Genomic DNA, 6,080 nt, shown 5'->3' on the forward strand with positions numbered 1-6,080 from the left:
CTAAAACAAAATAAGATGCAACACAAGGCAGAAATGAGTGGAATCTTAAATGAGATGGAGCTGATGTTCAAAGCATTAAGGATTTTATACAGAAACAACATAAGGCAACTATGGAATTATTTGATGGCATAGACCAAAAACTGGAAAATGTTATATAAGGGACAATGAGCAAAGATTGGGATGTTCAGGAAAGGAAGGAACCAGCAGAAGGAACTGATGGAAAAGCAGGACCAAGAAACCAGCGAAAAGAAGACAACAAGGAAGAGATATCATCAAATTAGTAATGACTAAGGAATTCAAACAGGAGGAAAATACTTTAAAAGATTTAAAAAGAGAATGGGAGAAACAGGAAGATATTTGGAAAAGGGGATAGGTGTTAGAACTCATAGTGTTAACATTAGACAGTGGGAAAGGGTAGGGAGAAGAGAAAAGGTTAGATTGAACAGTCAGGATGCAGATGTAGAAGTCAAAAAAAGAATAAGACTTAAAGTACTGATGAAGAAAAGAGATGGATAGAAAAAAGATCCTTCAATAACATATTTTAACAAAAACGTGTATTAATACCAGAATTATATAGTTTTGTATGTATTGCGATAGAGACTAGGATAATATTTTAATACAACTACAGTAGATATGAAGAGTGAAATATAGGAATCATGAATAAAATTAGAGATTGAATGATAGTATCATTAAACATGTTTAAATAATATAATGATTAGCAGCAAAATAATAAAATTCAACAATGAGCAATTAGATATTTTAATATAAGCATGCGTATCAATAGAATTACATGGATTGGATAAATGGAAAGAATATGAATAAATCTACCTGTTGTAGTCCACCAGTGGCTTGCGGACCTGGCAGCAGAGTCAGACAGTGGGGAGGAACATGGGCCAGTCCTGGAGTCTGGGGAGGGCTCTGACGAGGGATCTGCATCGGACACAGAGACAGGGCCAGGGGCATCTGAGAGTTATGTGCTGACTCCCGGAGCCTCCAGAATCTGACATCAGCGACGCAGAGGAACAGGGGGAGCCTGTTCTCAGTGCTCGTGTGTGCAGAGCTGACAGAAGGCAAGAACAGTTAAGACAAAAGGAGTGACTCAGGAGTAAGGCTTGGAGATGATTTACCCCTCCCATAGGACATAAAGAAGGAGCAAAGCGACGTGAGTCTTTGCAGGAAGCAACTTTGTTCATTCTGGTCGGTTTAAAATTTGAAGCTCCATGTTGACTTTATGTTCCGTTTGGCCTTGTACAGCTAATTGGCAATTTAGTTGTTGGCAGCACTTCAAGAGACATAAAGGTGGGTGCTTACCAGCCTTGTCCCGAAAGATTGCGGCAGACTTCTGTTGGACTATTCATAAACTGTTTGGGACTCATTACAGGCTATGAATGCATATAATTCACAGCTGTTGAAATAAAAACAAAGGTTTGAGGGAACAGCATCTGATTGTTACTATCTCAGGAAGCCTTGGTCAGAACACTACCTTATATGTTTAAATGATATCGTGATTGGTATTAGAATTGTAGATTGAAACACTGAACACTGAAACAATGAAGGATGATACAAATAGTTAATGCATTGATATATATATGTAATATAAAATTAAACACTTGACCCAAAAAATGCATAAAGGAAATCAATATACCGATGTTACTATCAATTTTATGCATACTTACCACTTCATTTTTTTGTGATCTGGATTCACTTGAGCTTCATTGTGAAATGCTCTGAGCTATGCAACAAGATCTATAGAAGTGATGGCTAACCTTTGTGTTGTCTTTTTGTTGTCCCATGCCAAAAGTGCGTGCATGCGGGGGTGCCCATAATGCAATGCATGCATGACCCCCCCATGCTCCCCCTGCGCATGTGCATGCGACCCATGTGCACACCCCATACTCTGTGCATGCATGCATGTCTCCCCCTTGTGTCCCACCCCCATACATGCACCCCCATACATGCACCAGCCAGCTGATTGTCAGATACCTGACAATCAGCTGACTGGCGGGATGTGCATGCTCATGGACAATGGATCTGATCTGGGACAACGGCTCGCGTGCCGGCAGAAATGGCCACTTCCAGCACGCATGGCATAGGTTCGCCATCACGGATCGATAGCATCTTGAGCAGCATTAACTGCTAATATATTTGGAATAACTAGAAGAGATCTTGCAGATTTTGCTATAGCAAACTATTCCCATGACCCCTAATTCTATTAATATTTAAGTTAATATATGATAAAATAACAGAGAGCGGCAATGAAGCTACATTTGCTGGATGTGCTGAAATGAAGACTGGAGAGCCACCATGGATAAAGCTTTAATATGATCTGCACCAAACAGGAAATAGAACTTGATAGTTAAATGGCCCATCAAATTTGTAATAATGAACTTGAGGTTTTTTTTTTTAGGTTAGCAGGACAGATTTACTAAGGATTACATGGAGGAAATACTTTTGTCCAAGGTGATCAGTAATATTGATAATGCTTTAAAATAACAGCATACTAAGCCATGTTTGGGCACTAATCATAATTACAGTACTTCAAACCTATACTAACCAAGACAACAGACCACACTTGGCCAGCAAAAAAGCAACTTTTATTGTTGGTTGGCATCACAGAGATCTTTGTGTTCATTGGCCACCTGACACTGACATGTTCCGGTTACTTTTTCCATTTTTATTTTATTATTTTAAAAAAATGAGGTGGCCCAATCAGAGTCAATACTATGTATAAGACAGAGAGACAGATACTGTGTGTAAGACAGAGAAAGGTTGAGCTTTCTGCACTGTACTGGCATTCCTGTGGGGGGTATTTGGTGCCCTGAGCTCTCATTACCCAAAGAAACATCTGCAAAAAAATAACCAAGAGCAGGAAAGAATCCACAATTTAACCCTGAGCTGCAAATATTGTCTTCTATTGGTACTAGCATTCCTGTTTCACCCTCAAAGGCAAACTGCAAAAACACACAGACAAAAAATGGAAACAACAAAGATGCTGCAACTGAAGCAGACTCGTTTTCACTGCTTCTGCTTGCCATAGTTGGATCAGGGAGGCAAAAAGGAAAATCACTTTTTCTACCTAGTTCTGATGTATGAAATGCCATTAATAAAATGATTACAAACCTACAACTATAAAAATACATTATATGGTTGTCTCCATATCAAGCTAAGCCCAACTATACCAACACTTATCAGGCAAACCGTTTTGTATATTTCACAAGAAAGTTCTTACTCATGGGCATTTATAATTAATTCTGATTACCATAAGGTGAACATGTTGAACCCTATTATATAGTAGCTCAAATTATATCTCCTCTGTTTTGCTGACAAAACAGGCCTTAAATAAACAAAAGCCTTCCAACTTAAGTACATAAGTAATGTACTGAACAAGCTTTATAGGCCAGTTAATCACAGTTCTTCAACATTACTCAAACCACTTGTGTAGAACTGGCCAACAGATCTTCCAATTAAGGGTTAGTAACATTGATGAAGGTTGCTGATACAACTACACTGTGTGCACAATTATTAGGCAAGCTGTATTTTGGAGGATTCATATTACTGTTGAACAACTATAGTGCTCTGGGTCAACTGAAAATGTTAATAAACCTCAAACCTGAATATTGAAGAAAGTAAAAGTGAGAATTTGTCTGTAGAGTCACTCATCAGTCCATAAATTTTTTAAAAAAATCTGTCCTCAGGTATTTCTTGGTCCAGGCTTGTTAGGAATGATAAGTCACCTAACTGTTGGGTTGGCGATATATAAACCAGGATAGTTATTTAATACTGTTGTATCTTTAAGAGAGTGCTGTAATTGTGATTGGCTGAGGTTCTTCCGACGGCCATAAGATGGAGCCAGAAACCTGGTTTGCTCTCTTCTTGCATTTCCCTATTGCCTTTTGCCTGATTGTGGTTCTGCTTGGATTGCTGTGAGTCTTGCAAACTGTTAGCAAACTCCATTTGCTGAACTTTATGATGTAATATCATGACATAATACGCCCCATCACTTATGTGGAACTCAGGTAAAGCTGATAAAACCTAATGGTATGTCTGCAAACCTGGCCAACTTGTTGTCCAAGTTCTTTTCACTATTTTAAGTCTACGGGAATGTGGGTAAGGAGAATCTAGCTTAAACTCAACTTTTCTGTCCTATCTCATGCACAGAGGTGGATTTGTGGCTATGCAGATATGCAGATAGATAATTCCACAAAACATCCATAACAAAGTACAATTATTGGTACATCAGGTATCTTCTTAACTCACATTTGTTACGAAGCTCTTCTATAATGACCAATCCTTTGTATATCAGCATTGCAGGTAAAAAATGGTTATTTTCCTAACCCATCACGTAGCGATAGAAAGAAAGCTGTTATCAGTCCATGAGTGCAGGCAAGAATGGAGGAAACCTCCCTCAACCCTTCGAGGGTCAATTTAGTGCCCAACCAGGATTACAGATGTGGCCATGTGACATGAACTACATTTCCCAGAATACCTTTAACTACATTTACCATGATTCATTCCATGATGAATTGCAGCTCACAATTCCTTAGTAACTATCCAACTCCCGTAGACTGGCTGGGACAGCACATCAACCTTTGTAAGCTGAGCAACTGTGGATTCTAGGTCCCCTTACATCTCGGAATTTTCCGTCACTGGTTCTGACTGTGGTTGCATTGCCCAGCAGGACATTATGATCTTTGTGTGTACGTCCTAAGCATTTTTGTTATCTTAGTGGCATTTAATATATGACTGAGCTTTTAATTTGAATTGAACTATATGTTTATTTTACTCGTACTTGCGTTCTATTTATTGTGTATATTTTCAAGGTAAAAAGCATAATAAAAATGGACACAGCCAATTACATTCCAGTGTAGTTTTCTGTCCCTTCAAGGATAGGTGGAGCACATTTGGAGGAGGGGAGGCACTGGCTGCTGGAAAAGACCTAAGACATAAATCATGGTTTACAAGTTACATTGTGTTAATTCACACACCATGCTGTAAACTACACCAAGCTCATTGTAGTTTAGCTATTACAGTAGATATAAGTTATTAACTGCTTGCTTGGAAATAATAAAGCTAATTTAAGTAATGTATTGAACAAGCTTCCAATTTTATTTTTGCACATTGATTTTGACTAAGCAATTAAATGAGTTAATTTACTGTCACATAATAACATTTATACTAACTAGGTAGGGAGACACAACAGTTCTTGAATTTCAAAGTTTGTTTATAGCCTACACATATACAAATGTCTGGTTTTAGAAATGTAGAATTCAGAATTTGCAAGAAAAGGGCTTTTAAAAATAGGGGAAAATAAATGGATTGGCATGTTTAAAGTGGAATATCCTTGCCGGTTTGTAGAAAGCAATGCTACAGTCATATACTATTCTCAGGTGGCAACCAGTTATTGCATCTAGAAAATAAAAATCTGGACAACCATTTGTTGATAGTGAAAAAAATACAGGAAATAAAGTATCTTCACTGCTAATTAGTGATTGTCTAGATTTTTGTATCTAGACAATAATCTTATTTGAGAAGATCTTTAATTTAGATCAGTAGGATTTGGGGTATTTCTGTATTGACCTAAGTATACTGGAACCCCTAATTTTACAAAATGGAATTATTTGGACTTTCTTCTGTCAGAAGTCATAATGTGAATCACATGGTATACTGCAAGGGGCTTCTTGCATGTAGAATTATAAAAAAAACCAAACACATTTGCTGTCCCCCAACCGGTGCTGCAAGCTTCTCCAAAAAAACAAACTTGAAAAACGGCTGCTTTGCTTACACAATTTCATCAGCTTAAAAACAATTACGACCCTTTCTACAAGTTGTCAAAACATGTCACCTGTCAAAACCCCTTGGCTTACCACATTATGCGAATCTAGCTGTCGCTGTTTTTTATGTTTCTTTTAAAAGATTATATTTTATAATCGCAGCTCTTTAACGTTACTCAAACTACTTCGGCAGTACTGGCCAACATATCCTGTAGAAAATTTTTGTTAGTAATGATTCTTACGAACAAGTTGGTCATTCCCGAAACATTTCATTAATAGTTTTCCGGCTGTTTCAGAACGACCCCCTCT

The sequence above is a fragment of the Pseudonaja textilis genome, chromosome 1 (genome assembly GCF_049901715.1).
Source record: "Pseudonaja textilis isolate UNSWEBS1 chromosome 1, rPseTex1.2, whole genome shotgun sequence".
In the NCBI taxonomy this organism is placed as follows: domain Eukaryota; kingdom Metazoa; phylum Chordata; class Lepidosauria; order Squamata; family Elapidae; genus Pseudonaja; species Pseudonaja textilis.